The following is a 15,613-nucleotide window of genomic DNA, read 5'->3' on the forward strand; positions in this document are numbered from 1 at the left end:
GAGCTGGCAGCACCAGGTACTGTGTGGTCTGTGTGTGTCTGAAGTCTGGCTACAGAGTTTGACCAGAGAATTCATGGTGTTGACAATTGTCACTGGAAGTTTTAAGTTACTGTACAGAGTAAATGCAGTTAACAGGCTAATTTCTCCTTAGCAGTGTCTGTAGGGATAAAATGCCCACTGACCTTGCTTCCAGCCAGGAACCAGAGAGTACTTGATGGTTAAAAGCTTAACTAGAGAGTGTCTCTTTATTTTTAAATACAACAACATGGATTTGTTAGATTCTCACTGAGTTTAGTTCCCTTAGTCACACATTCTACAGAATGAACCCTGGCTGAGTGCAGCTACTGTCAATGCAAAGACAAGGAGAAAAGGTAAAGGAAGGTCTGGAAACGCTGTATCCCGGCATGTCCTTTGGGAGTGCTGCCCAGTCTTTTCCTAATACTCTCAGCTCAGCATATATAACCTAAAACAGACCTCAGACTTTGGTGGGAAGGGCTACATCTCTGTGATCTAAGGAAGCTGTGAACTGGAGGTGGAGCTGGGTTGTGTGTAGCGGCTGTGTAAGCTGAGGGTGGGGACTCTGTCAAGGCTTCTACCAGGCAGGAGACAGAAGGGGGATCCAGAGCTCCCCGTCACCTTGGTCAGTAGGGGCGTCGGCCGCCCTGGCATCTCCCCAGGCAGTGGATGCAGCACTGCCTCCCTCTGCTGGGTAAAGTGCTGGGGTCCAGGATTTTATGCAGGAAAGTTACCGAATCTAGGCCTGGCCTCAGAGGTTAAACAGCACTGGGCTGTGAAATGTAGCAGTAAGAATAGTCACAACTCAGGGGAATGTTAAACAGCAACTACTGCAGTTAGACATGTTAAAAATCAGCAGCTCTGGATAATGTGCATCAAGGAGTCTTAAGACAGCTGGCTGAGGAACTCACTGGGCTCTTAATACTGAACTCCGGTAACTCTAGGAATACTGGGCGAGCTCCAGGAGACTGAAAGAAAGCTAATGGTGTGTCAATATATAAAAAGGGCAAATGGGACAACCCAGATATCTATAGCCTAATCCAGGACATGATTAATAAAGAATTAAACAAAGATAATATCATTAAAGCCAATCAACAGTGGTTTACAGAAAACAGATCCTCTCAAACTAAATGGATATATTTTTTGTAGAGGTTACAAGTTTGGCTGCTACAGGTAACAGTGATGATGTAATAGACTTAGACTTCTGTACGGCATTGGATTTGGTACCACATGACATTTTGATTAAAAACGCAGGAATACAAGATGAACACAGAATATGCTAAATGGATTAACAACTGGCTAACTAATAGGTCTCCAAATGAAACTGTAAATGGGAAATCATCTTCAAGAAGGTGCACTTCTAGTGGGATACCACCAGGATAGGTTCTTGGCCTTCAGATATATACAAATTGTATCAATGACTGTACTATTTGTGGACTGGGAAGTGGGCGAGTGCAAGCCCGCCCACTGCTAAAGGCCCCTCCCCCTTAATGGGAGGAGTCACTGGACCCAGGACACAACTAAGTTCGTGGGGCAACTAATGAAAAAAGGAGCGGGCGTGGGGGTCACAGGTGTAAACTCAAGGCGCTGTGGCCTTCCTCAGACCTGGGCCCGAGGAAGGGCTGCGACGCCACTGCTGAACCGATCAGGGCACTGCTGGCCACAGACCCTGGGATCGGAGGGGCAGGGCAAAAATCTTGCAGGAAAGCTGTTTGGAGTGAATGTCTGTGATTCTGTGTAGTCCTGTGGTCCTGGGCTGAGGAGCCAGCTGAAGTTTCTCTATCGTTGGTTCATGAATGGCTGAAAAGTGTTCATTGAACTGAGCTGGGTGTGGCCCCTGCCTGTGAATGGCTGTGTAAGAGCAATACCTGTCAGAGGTTTGTGACTTTTTTCAGCATCGCACTGTGGAAGGGAGCCCAAGCTGGTCAGACAGAGGGCTCAATGGTATCCCAGCTGCCAGGCGGTACCCCAGGGGTTCTGCAACACTATCACAATAATATACATGGTCAATTTTCAGAACGGAGAGAGGCAAATAGTGGTGTCCCCCTGGGGTCTGTACTGGGACCAGTTCTGTTCAACATACTCATAAATGATCTGGGAAAAGGGATAAACAGTGAGGTGGCAAAACTGGCAGATGATACAAAACTACTCAAGATAGTTAAGTCCAAAGCAGACGGCGAAGAGATACAAAGAGATCTCACAAAACTGGGTGACTGGGCAAAAAATTGGCAGATGACATTCAATGTTGATAAACGCAAAGTAACGCACATTGGAAAACAGAATCCCAGATATACATATAAAATACTGGGGTCTAAATTAGCCATTACCACTCAAGCAACAGATCTTGGAGTCATTGTGGACAGTTCTCTGAAAACAACCACTCAATGTGCAGCGGAAGTCAAAAAACCTAACAAGATGTTGGGAATCATTAAGAGAGGAATATATAATGAGACAGAAAATATCGTATTGCCTCTTTATAAATCCATGGTATGACCACATCTTGAATACTGCATGCACGTGGGTTGTCCCCACTCAAAAAAGATATATTGAAATTGGAAAAAGTACAGAAGAGGGCAACAAAAATGATGAGGTGCATGGAACAGCTTCTGTATAAGGAGAGATTAATAAAACTGGGACTTTTTAGCTTGGAAAAAAGACAACTGGGGCGATATGATAGAGGTCTATAAAATCATGACTGGTGTGGAGAAAGTATATAAGGAAGTGCTATTTACTCCTTCTCATAACATAAAAAATAGGGGTCACCAAATAAAATTAATATGCAGTGGGTTTAAAAGGAACAAAAGGAAATATTTCTTCACACAACGCACAGTCAACCTGTGGAACTCCTTTTCAGAAAATGTTGTGAAGGCCAAGACTATAATAGGGTTCAAAAAAGAACTAGATAAGTTCATGGAGGATAGGTCTATCAATGACAATTAGTCAGAATGGGCAGGGATTCAAAACCATGCTCTGAAGTGTCCCTAGCCTCTGTCTACCAGAAGCAGAGAGTGGGCGACAGGGGATGGATCACTGGATGATTGCCTGTTCTTTTCATTCCATCTGAAGCACCTGGCATTGGCCACTGTTGGCAGACAGGACACTGGGCTCGATGGACCATTGGTCTGACCCAGCATGGGCATTCTTGTGTTCTTATGCTATATTCTTTCTCAGTGGAAACCCTGACTGAATGAAGGCAGGAAGACGTACCACCTCCTGCCTACCCTAGGGTTAATCCCTCTGGGCATAGCTGGCCAGGGTGGGGCAGGGAGATGGTTCCAGTCTTCATGCCTTCTTGGGCAACCTTGTTTTAGAGAGTTTCGGAGATCACAGATTCATGTGACTCCAGCCATATGGCTCCGGGGAAGCAGTTTAGAGAAGGAGAAATGGTTGTTCTTCTTATGTTTCATCTACTCAATTTAGATGATTATTATTCAGCGTGTAATACGTATATTGTGATAGTGCCTAGAGGCCAACCAGGTCAGGGCCCCATTGTGCTAGGTGCTGTACAAACTTATATGATTCTTGCATCTACATTCTGCACTAACAGAAACGTTAATGGCCATGCGAGGATCCCAGCTCCAGCATTAGTAGGGCCCTACATTAGAACAGCCATACTGGATCGTGAAAAACACGTCACTGACTAGGAAAACTTGTCTCCCTCATGAAATCTGGTCTTTTGTGTACTTTCACCCTGTACTAATCAGCGTTACACAAACTGGGGGTCCTGACCCAAAAAGGGGGTCACAAGACTATTGGGGAGGGGGGTATTTCTGTGCTGACTTCTGAGCTGCGCGGCCAGACAGTGGGGGCTGCCAGCTGGTCGCTCAGCTCTGAAGGCAACGCCACCACCAGCAGCAGCACACAGGTAAGGGCGGCATGGTATGGAGGGAGTCAGCACTTTTGCAGGGGGGGCATCATGGGCTTTACATGGTTATATTTTGCTGTTTTTCAATATATATTCATGCTTTGTTACAACATCATGACATTTAAGATTTAAATACTGGAAACTGTGAAATTCAAGGTTTTTAAATGCTAGGACCAGGACATTTACTAAAATGAAGCGTGACTGTGGCAGGGCCATGAACATTAGGCATCCATCTTGGATGGTCGTATTCTAACTCACCTTGGGAAGCAAGAGGGACAAAGCTGGTGCTGCTGGAGAACTAAGGAACGGCAGCCGAGATCTACAATGGAATGTGAGTCGTAGCAGACGATGAGGCCTTCAGAAAACATGACGACAGTGAAGCAGCTGGTGTGCCGAGACCACTGCCCATCTTGCTGACCAGTGTTGTCTCAGGGTTTCCTTGTGCTCCCCAGTGTGTCTGTCTCTGTCTGATGTCTCTTGTCCTATACTTAGATTGTCAGCTTCATGGGGCAGGTTAGTTTTGTGTTTGTACAATACTTAGCCCAGTGGGGTCCCGGTCCATTAATGGGGCCCCTGTGCCCTGCAACAACACAAATAGTAATAAGAAAAAGATGGGATTAAATAGAGAAAATGCAGCATGTCCATAGAACCCTTTTCCGTGCTCCTTTGAGCTCCATTATGATGCACTTGAGTGTGTCCCTGAAATGATGCAATGTCATCCTCACAAATCTGTGTGTTACTGTGATGCACCAGAGCACCTGGTCAGGAAAGGTTTGACATCGGCAACCAAAGAGCCGTGTTTGAATCTGGTCCCGGATGGGCTTCAGTTTAACTCCTATTATTTCCTGCAGGTGAGATACAGAGGAAAGCATTTGCACATTCAACCATGGCTGCGTCAGATGGTACAGTTGTGATGCCTGCTCTGGGCCGCCCTTTCCAGCTGGGGATGCTGTATGACTGCCGCAATGAAACCCTCATTCCAGGTAATGCTGGTAGCCCCTGAACTGGGGAGGGAAAGAAGGAAAGGGACACTCCCTGAACCACTTTATAGCAGAGAGTGAGCTGAGTACAACTGGCCCAGAAATGCTTATGGAAACAGCCCAGCACATAACACAGGGGTCACGGTGTGGGGTTTTTGGATGGGGCAAGATGTATGTGCATTGGGATCGTGGCCCTTCTGACATGCAAGAAAAGAGCTGTGTACAAATGAAATGTTTGATTTCCCAGTTTAATAGAACTCCCACCAGTCCAGCACTGGAGTACAGCCCTATCTCACAGCATCACATACATGTTGGGCTGGAAGGGACATCATGAGATCATCCAACCCAACCCCTGTGCTGAGGCAGGACCAAGTAAACCTAGCCCATCCCTGACAAGTGTTTGTCCAACCTGTTCTTAAACACCTGCAATGACAGGGATTCCACAACCTCCTTGGAAGCCTGTTCCAGATCTTAACTACCCTTGTAGGAAGAAAGTTTTCCCTAATATTTAACTCCCTGACCCTTCCTGGCTGCAGATTAAGTTCATTACTTCTTGTCCTGCCTTCAGTGGACATGGAGAACACGTGATCACTGTCCTTTTTATAGCAGTCCTGAACATATTGGAAGATGGTTCTCAGGTCTCCACCTCAGTCTTCTTTTCTCAAAACTAAACATGCCCAGTTTTTTTAACTTTTCCTCCTAAGTCAGGTTTCTCAATTTTTATCATTTTTGTTGCTCTCCTCTGGACTTTTTCCACCTTGTCCATGTCTTTCTTAAAGTGTGGTGCCCAAAACTGGACACAGTTCTCCAGCCGAGGCCTCACCAGTGCAGAGTAGAACAGGCAATTGCCTCCTGCGTCTTACAGACAAGACTCCTGTAAATACATCCAAGAATGATAGGGACCTTTTTTGCAGCTGCATCGCACAGCTGGCTCATATTCAATGTGTGATTCACACTAACCCCCAGACCCTTTGCAGCAGCTCCACCACCTCGCCAGTTATTCCCCATTGTGTAGTTGTGCATCTGATTTTTCTTTCCTAACTGCAGTTCTCTGTATGTGTCTCTATTGAATTTCATCTTTTTGATTTCAGACCAAATCACCAATTTGTCGAGGTCACTTTGAATTCTAATACTATTCTCCAAAGTGCTTGCAGCTCCGCCCAGATTTTCACATTCTGGGGTCCAATCAAGACTGGTGCAGCGTTGAGTCCCCTCTTACCCTCTTCAGTGCCTTACAGCTTTGCTATTGTAGCTCCGTGCCCAGGACACTCACCGTCAGTCACAAGCAGGCGCTCTGTCTGTGCATTGAGCAGCACTGGGCCAATGCTTTGGGTCCAAGAGCCTGCCTAAAATATCACAGATTTCCACTGGTCTCTCCCAGCACTGGGTAACAAGTGGCCAGGTGACTCTACTCCACTCTCTTCCCAGCCCCAAATGAGAGGAAAGGCTGAATCTGAAGATGTTGTGTAGGAAGATGTAGGAAGACACAGGCTGGATGTGAGAGACCAGGAAAAGGACTGAGCCAAAGGTGACACCAAGCCTGTGGGTCCAAACAACCAGAAGGATGGAAGTGCTGCTCACAGCAAATGTAAAAAGCATAAGGCAGTGCTTCCCAAACTGTGGGTTGCAACCTTGAGAGGAATCACAAAAGGCTCCCAACTGGTCTTACAGTATCTCCCCCACCTGGAGAGCTTTCTTCAACGTTTTCACTGCTGACTCAGGGTCCTGTAGGTTCCTTCTTCCTTGCAGTATCTACAGATACAGGCTGGTGCAACCACTAGGCAAATTAGGTGGTCGCCTAGAGCTGCAAAATTTGGGGGGTGGCAAAAACGGGAATGAACTGTTACTATGAACTGAGAATTAAAGCCCAGGGAGCAGAGCGATGTGCTAAGGGTGCTCGCACAGTGAAGTGCCTGGGCTCCAGTGGCCACGGGCCCTGCTGTGTTCAGTGCTCAGCACCCGCTGTGGAGAAAGCCAGGCTCCTCCCCCTGCATCACCGCCCCAGGGATAAATGCATCATGAGGCAAACAACTGGACCTCTCCCCACCTGCATCCCAGCACTGGACCCCCCACGTCCCCGCCCTGGCTCCCCCCAAATGCCAGCCCCGTGTACCCTCTAGCTCCATCTACCCCTCTGCATCCCCTGCAGCACCCCCATCCTGCTTGACTGTCCTGTGGCACCTCTGGCCCCCGCAAAGGCCTGTTCCCCCCCCAGCAAAGGGCATGTGGATCAGCTGAATCTCAATCGTGCAGCAGGGGTGGCAATACTTTTTTGCCTCCGTCTTCACACACAAGGTCAGCTCCCAGACTACTGCACTGGGCAGCACAGAACGGGGAGGAGGTGAGCAGCCCTCAGTGCTGAAAGAACAGGTTCAGGACTAGTTAGAAAGGCTGGACATGCACAAGTCCATGGGGCTGGATGCAATGTATCCGAGGGTGCTGGGGGAGTTGGCTGATATGATTGCAAAGCCATTGACTGTTATCTTTGAAAACTCGTGGTGATTGGGGGAGGTCTCGGATGATTGGAAAAAGGCAAATATAGTGCCCATCTTCAAAAAAGGGAAGAAGAAGGAACCAGGGAACTGCAGACCAGCCAGCCTGACCTCAATCCATGGAAAAATAATGGAGCAGGTCCTCAAATAATCCATTTTGAGGCACTTGGAAGAGAGGAAGATGATCAGGAACAGTCAGCATGGATTCACCAAGGGCAAGTCATGCCTGACCAACCTGATTGCTTTCTATGAAGAGGTGACTGGCTCTGTGGATGTAGGGAAGGCGGTGGATGTGATATACCTTGACTTTAGCAAAGCTTTTGATACTGTCTCGCACAGTATTCTTATCAGCAAGTTAAAGAAGTATGGGTTGGATGAATGGACTATAAAATGGATAGAGAACTGGCTAGATTATCGGGCTGAACAGGTAGTGATCAATGGCTTCATGTCTAGCTGGCAGCCGGTCACAAGCGGAGTTCCCCAGGGGTCAGTCCTAGGGCGTGTTTTGTTCAACATCTTTATTAATGATCTGGAAGATGGGGTAGATTGCACCCTCAGCAAGTTTGCGGACGACACTAAGCTGGGGGGAGTGGTAGATACCCTGGAGGGTAGGGATAGGATACAGAGTGACCTAAACAAACTGGAGGATTGGGCCAAAAGAAATCTAATGAGGTTCAACAAGGTCAAGTGCAGAGTCATGCACTTAGGACGGAAGAATCCCATGCACAGCCACAGACTGGGGACCTACTGGCTAGGCAGCAGCTCTGCAGAAAACGACTGGAAGGTTACAGTGGACAAGAAGCTGGAGATGAGTCAACAGTGTGTACTTTTTGACAAAAAGGCTAATGGCATATTGTCTGCATTAGTAGGAGTATTGCCAACAGATCGAGGGAAGTAATTATTCCCCTCTATTCAGCATTGGTGAGGCCACATCTGGAGTATTGTGTCCATTTTTGGGCCTCCCAGTACAGGAAGGATGTGGAAAAATTGGAGAGAGTCCAGCAATGGGCAACAAAAATGATTAGGGGTCTGGGGCACAAGACTTATGAGGCGAGGCTGAAGGAACTAGGCTTGATTAGTCTGCAGGACAGAAGAGTGGGGGGATTTGATAGCAGCCTTTAACTACCTGAAGAGGAATTCCAGGGAGGATGGAGCTAGGCTTTTCTCAATGGTAGTAGATGCCAGAACAAGGGGCAATGTCTCAAGTTGCAGTGGGGAAGGTCTAGCTGGGATATTAGGAAAAACGTTTTTCACTAGGAGGGTGGTGAAGCACTGGAATGGGTTACCTAGGGAGGTGGTGGAATCTCCATCTTTAGAGGTTTTTAAGATTCGGCTTGACAAAGCTCTGGCTGGGATGATTAATTGGGATTAGTCCTGCTGTGAGCAGGGGGTTGGACTAGATGAGCCAATGGGGTCCCTTCCAACGCTAATCTCCTATGTCTCTATGATTCATTTATTGCGCATTGTCTGTATGACAGACAGCAATCCCATGCACTACTGAGCACCATATTGTATCATGTATCACTGGGGGCCCAGGGACATGGTTAGCACAACTCCTCCAGCCATCACAATCACTGGGGAAGGTGATTAGCTTACACTGTTCATAACCCTTAGAGAAAGCAAAGCACAGGCACTGGCCTTTAGGCAGACTGGCTTCCTGGGCATAGCCCACTGTAGCTATGCAGACTTAAAACCCCAGTCGGGAGGGAGATGCAGGTGTCCCCCAAACGGAGGCAATGACTGAACGCCAAAATCCGTAATTGGGGTCCCTGCAGGGATCACAGTAGGGGAATACAGGTGCAATTCACTGAAACTGACAGTCTGCACTAAGGAAATATTTGGAAAAGTTCTCACATTTCTCACGGTGAGAAGTGTAGAACAATGAGACTGTACAATCAGTATCATAGTATTCTGCTTTGTCACATAAAATCAATCCAATCTGTAATTGTAAATGCAGAATTTTTATTCACACTAATGCACAATGTTAATTTTCAAAAGTTAATGGGGGCGGAGGGAGCGCAAGGCTGAAGGTTCTCCTAGGGTGACGAATACTTTTGCACCAGCCCTGTGCAGCCATAGCATAGTCTTTCCTGGGCTTCCCCCTTCACTTCAACTTACTGCTCTTTTTATCCTGGGCCCACCTGATTCACCCAAGGCGTGGCTTTTCCTGTAATTAGGGCTGACTTAGCCCCAGACTCTCCAGGCCATGGGGCAAGCCACCTTGTGACAGGAGCCCTGTGCAAGTTTGGTGAATGCACAATGATTAATCCGGACCTGGTTATCCACCCAGCGTTTTCACAGTAGATTGTTAAAAGGGAGTGTTCATGTGTGCAAAGCCAACCTGAATGCTAAGTATCTGGGGCGGGGAGGTTGTGTTAACACAAGGTTAGCCCAAGGGGATCATGGCATGAAAAATTTTGGAAAACACTAGTGTAAGGGATATGGTGACAGGGAAGATTAAGAGCTCATTTCTGCCATGATGACCTTAAGATGACACCTGGACACACATGAGGAGATGTCAAAGATAGGATAAAATTTTAGCCAGGACAGAAGGAGATAAGTCCAGAGTAAACAGGCAGATTTTTTGTAGTAAAAACTGTTTTTGAGTAACATCACCGATTTTTAGGGTGTAAGGGGAGAAAAGGAGGGGCCCCAAAGAAGGAATATTGCAGCACCTCCACCAAAATCTGGAGCGGGGAGGACACACTGAATGAAAGGCTAAAGGAAATGATGAACAAAGTAGGAAGAGAAACCAGAAGAGAAAGCAGTAAAACAATAAGATAACAGGATTTCAAGAAGAGCACGGTCAGCAGTGTTGGTAGAAGATAACAAGTCAAAGAGGATGAGGATGAAGCAGAGGCTGAGCTTTGGCAGGAAGAAGTCATTAAAGACTATCGTGAGAGCGGTTTCAGTGGGGTGCAGGGACAGAAACTTGACTGGAGAGGTTCTAGGTTGCAGCTGGAGAAAAGGAATTCCAGACAGTGGTTGTAGACATCACATTAAATGAAGCTGAAGATCAAAGAAAGATTGGGTGATAGTTGAAGAGGCAGGTGGGGTCAAGGATGGGTTTTATTATAGGAGTGTAGGCTGGCGACTCGGCCCAGCAGGGGTGTTGCTGCCCTTCCTCGGGCCCAAGCTCTGAGAAAGGTCCCAGCACCGGGCTCCAAGGGGAAAGTTAGCAGGTTCGCATGAGTCTTCAGCACCCGGCCCCCAAGCGGGACAGAGCTGGCAAGGAGTCTGCAAGCACAATGCTTGGTATCCTCTGCGGCAGCACGCCCAGAGGAGACAAGCAGTCCCAGGGTGGCTAGGGAAGGAGGGACGGGGATGCAGGCCCACCCGACTCCACTGCGTCCCAGCCCAGGGCCCTACCAGTGGCAAAGGGATTCTGTCACTGTCTCAGAGGGGCTCCCACCTCAACCGGCTGACACTGGTGCAATCACAAGCTCAGCCAAAATGTATTCGGCCGCCCCGGGCTACTTCCTCCCACCCTGAACCTGGGTACCTGGAGCCAGGGGTCTTCCTCCGTGTCGCTGGGGTAGACAGCCAGCGGGAGTCCCACTAGTCCCTCGCCGTTGGCCGGCGACAGGTCTGGGAACTCCTCAGGGCACTCAGCAGATGGCAGCTCCTCCAGCTCACAGGGTTCCGGCAGCTCCGGCAGGTGCCAGACGACAGGCACCTCCTCTAGGTCGTGCCTGGCCTCGGGAGGTCCCTCCCAGTCAGCAGCCTCCGGTAGCTCTTCCCAGTCCTGGCAGGCCCTTGAGGCTCCAGTTGGTGGGGTGTTTGCTCTGCCAGATACACTTGGCTGGATGAGAGCAGGAGCAGGGACAGTGGGGCGTGGGGCCGCATTGCACTAGGCACAATACAAACACACAGCAGCAGATGGTCTGTGTCTCAAAGACAGGACAGACACCGGATGAGGTAAGGGGTATAACACAGCAGCAGAGTGAGCAATGTGATGGCATCAGACATCAGATTAGCTCCACAGTTATTCACCCCCCCATGTTGGGAGAGTAGATCTTGAGATAGGAGAGAGGGTCAAATGGACCAAGTGTGGAAGAGAGTGTGGAGTAGAGAATATCAATGGCAAAGACAATGGAGGAGAGGGAAGACTGGGCAGGGAGGAGGGGACTTGGAGCAGAGAAGTTGTGGATGTTGATGGATTTGGAAGTCATGGAGAGACTGGGCAGTGGGGGGGAGGAAACGAGATAAATTTTGCAATTCTGAAGGAGACAAGGAAGTTGTCAGGCAGGAAATTCAATGATGGAGACAAAATACGAGCCCTGATCTAGGGATGTAGGTTAAATAAGGAAGTGAATGTGCTTAACAAATACAGGTCTATGCAAAATTCCGAAATATACAATCCTGTTACATTTTCCTTTCTCTGTCTCTGACTGGAGCATTTCTCTGCATGTCTGCATATTTACAATTAGGAGCATCTGATTAACCCCCCCCGCACACACACACACTTGTTGCTACATGTTTTTAGGGCCTCTAGGTTCTAGCATCAGAGAACATCAAAATAAATACTTCCTCTCAGTTGCCCTATCAGAGCAACTCCCCTTTCAGGGCGTGTTTGCGGAAAAAGAGGCATAGCTGAAGTTTTGCCGAACTCTGGCTATCACTGGCTGCTCTAATTTACACTGGGGGTTGAGGTGCCCCTGGTAGTTCCCAAAATAGAGGAGCCACAAATATGGTATAAGAATCTTCGTCCCTTTCTCCCCTCTTCCCTCTTGGGTGAGCCTAGTTCAACTGGACCCAGGAATCTGAAATGGACTAATTATTTAAAGGTCAATGGCTTAAAGGATTTTGATTTTCAAGTTTTCCAACCAAAAAAATAAATTCATTCAACTTGCTTGGTCTCAATCCAAAGTAAAGTTCAGCAATGGAGATAAAAGGGGTTATAACTAAGTGAGGTTTTAACCTTAGCTGGGGCATTTGCTAACAAGAATTCTGTAGCTCTAAACAGAGATGACCTGAGTGAAGGAACTCTTCCCAAGAGCAGCAAAACCTGAATCTTCCAAGAACAGAAATCAAAGCCCAAGGCAATGGAAACTGTAAGAAGGCTGTTGAGGGTATAGTTTCAGCGTTAGAGTACCTACCAAAGGGATCTCACTAAACTGGGTGGTTGGGCAACAAAATGGCCGATGAAATGCAATATTGATAAAGGCAAAGTAATGCACTTTGGAAAACATAATCCCAACTGTATATACAAAATGATAGGGTCTAAATTGGCCATTATCATGCAAGAAAAATCTTGGTGTTGTGGATAGTTCTCTGTAAACATCCACTCAATGTGCAGTGGCAGTCAAAAAAGTTAATATTATGTTAGGAATCATTAGGAAAAGGATAGGTAAAACAGAAATGATAATACCACTATATAAATCCATGGTATGCCCACAGCTTGAATACTGCATGCAGCACGAATTGCCCCATCTCTAAAAAGATATATTAGAATTGAAAAAGTACACAGAGGGCAACAAAAATACTTAGGGATATGGAACATCTTCCATATGAGGAGAGATTAAAAGAACGGGAATTGTTCAATTTAGAAAAGAGACGACTAAAGGGGAATATGACAGAGATCTGTAACATCATGACTGGTGTGGAAAAAGTAAATAAAGAAGTGTTATTTACTCCTTCACATAACACAAGACTTAGTGGCACCCAATGAAATTAATAGGCAGCAGGTTTAACACAAACAAAAGGAAGTATTTCTTCACACAACGCACTGTCAAACAGTGGAATTCACTGCCGTGGAATTCATATGCCATAGCATAACTGGGTTCAAAACAAGAATTAGGTAAGTTCCAGTAGGATAGGCTCATCAATGGCTATTAGCCAAGATGGTCATAGAAGCAACCTCATGCTTTGGGTGCACCAAAATTTCCAACTTCCAGAAGCTGGGAATGGACAACAGGAGACGGGTTACTTATTATTTGCACTGTTCTCTTCATTCCCTCTGAAGCATCTGGCACCAGCCACTGTCAGAGACAGGATACTGGGCGAGATGGACCATTGGTGTGACCCAGTGTGGCTGATCTTATGTTCTTAATTCTACTTTCTGTATTTATTATCTGCATTTGAATTCCAGATAAAGTCCTTGAGAACAAATATGTCACCATATCAGATTCTTCTCTCTTCTGTCACTAACCATATGTCTACCTGTGATTTTCCAGGGTTCACTTTATGGGACCTGGAGACACTTCAAAACAATGTGGATACAAAACCACAACCAAAGACTGAATTTGAGATCATTGCATCTGACACCATTGAAGACAAGACCTCTGCTCTCAATGTCACAGCATCGCTGAAGGCCAGTTTTCTGGGGGGATTGGTTAAAGTAGATGGATCTGCCAAAAACTTAAATGACACCAAGAACTCTCAACATCAGGCCCGAGTTACTCTGCAGTATTCAACAACAACAAAGTTTGAGCAGCTGACCATGAAACATTTAGGGCAGCAGAATGTCTCTTACCCTGAAGTATTTGACCAAGGCACGGCCACCCATGTGGTCACGGCTGTGCTGTACGGGGCTCAGGCTTTCTTTGTGTTTGATAGGGAACTTTCTTCTTCTGAGAACGTCCAAGAGATACAGGGAAATCTCCAGGTTATGATTAAAAAGATACCCCTGGTCTCCATCGAAGGGGAAGGAGCTCTCAAAATGGATGAAAAGGAAAAAGCACAAACTGAAAAATTTAGTTGTAAGTTTTATGGTGATTTTGCTCTTCAGAATAATCCAACTACTTACCAAGATGCCATAAAAATATATTCCACCCTCCCAAAGCTGCTGGGTGACAAGGGGGAGAAGGCCGTACCAGTGAGAGTCTGGCTGTACCCGCTGACCAAACTGGATTCCAAAGCTGCTCAGCTGGTGCGTGAGATCAGCACAGCACTGATCTTTGATGTTCAAACCGCCCTGGAGCAACTGACAGCACTAGACATGCGATGCAACGACATGGTGAAGAATCCAATTGCCTCAACCTTCCCCGAAATCAAGAGGAAAATCCAGCAATTCAAAGATCTGTGTAAGCAACACAGACAGACTTTCCAGAAACAGCTCGCAGAAACTTTACCATCTATTCGTGGAGGTGGAGAAAATAACATAGACCTGATGAATATTTTAATCAAGAAAGATAAATCGCCATTCAGTAACCAGTGTCTCATGGAATTTCTGGATAAAAAGGAAGAAGAGATTAATTCAGTGGATGTTTATCTTACCACATTTCATAAAGTGGACACTATATCTTCCAAAAAAAAAAAAGCTAGAAGATATTTTACTAGACACCAAAATTCAGTTCATTGTCTCATTTACATTCACCTCATTACAGGAAGAAGACGAATATATATCAGAGTTAGAACACTGGTTTCAAATCCAAACAGGGAGGAAAACGTGTGATCCAGAAAGAATTAGACATGTGCCTGAACAGCCAAAATGCACACCAGGGGTCAGTGATATGCAGAAGTCCGAAAAAGCACTAGAATCTGCAAAATCCTTCTTAGATTTTGCCAGCATTAATCAGTCCAGTGTGAAGACTCGGTTCATTGTGACCTCTGTTTTAAATAAGAACATTCCAGGAGCTTCTATTTACCTGTATGAAGGTGGAAAGCAAATAAGCATCTCATTTGAGCCTCCCTCAAAACCTCTTCCTCCTGTGATTGATGGAATCGGACATGACCGTGTGCAGCTCACGTTTAAACCAGCAGCTTATGGCAGGGCTGCGATATCCGGCTATCGGGCAGAGTACAGAATTGCAGGGCAGGAGAACTGGACGGCTGTGAATGTAAATAACAAACAAGAGACATTCACAGTAACCGGGCTACATGCAAACACTGAGTACCAGTTCCGATACGCTGCAGTGAGCAAACCAGGGCTCAGTGCGAGCAGCGATTTGAGTGATACTGTGAAGATTCTTCCTACCAGCCCTCCTGGGAAGCCTGAAAAAGCTAAAGTAGCACCATCTGCCATAACCCTCACCTGGGAGAGTCCAACCATTACTGGAGATGGAGTTGTTATAAAGGAGTATAAGGTGGAATATAAAGAGAAGGCTGACGGTGCAAGGCATAGAGAGAAAGAGAAATGGCTGGAACGAAGGACAGAAAAGAGAACAAAGTTCTGTAACGTTGATGGACTGATGCCTAAGAAGTCCTACAGATTCCCAGTGTCGGCTGTGTGTGCAGATGGGTCTGTGAGTGACCCAAGTGAGGAGACTCTGATTTCAACACCAAAGAGGAAAGCATGAAAGAAGCAGCCACATGATTCT

The 15,613-nt window shown here is 46.6% G+C and overlaps 1 pseudogene; it reads left to right on the forward strand.

Annotated features, from left to right (window-relative positions):
* Window positions 1–4,766: 4,766 nt before the first annotated feature.
* LOC137145573 (verrucotoxin subunit beta-like) lies at window positions 4,767–15,592 on the forward strand (annotated as a pseudogene).
* The last annotated feature ends 21 nt before the right edge of the window (window positions 15,593–15,613 follow it).

Source organism: Emydura macquarii, unplaced genomic scaffold, assembly GCF_026122565.2.
Source record: "Emydura macquarii macquarii isolate MOO-44397 ecotype Brisbane River unplaced genomic scaffold, CSIRO-AGI_Emac_v2 contig_3592, whole genome shotgun sequence".
Lineage (NCBI taxonomy): Eukaryota > Metazoa > Chordata > Testudines > Chelidae > Emydura > Emydura macquarii.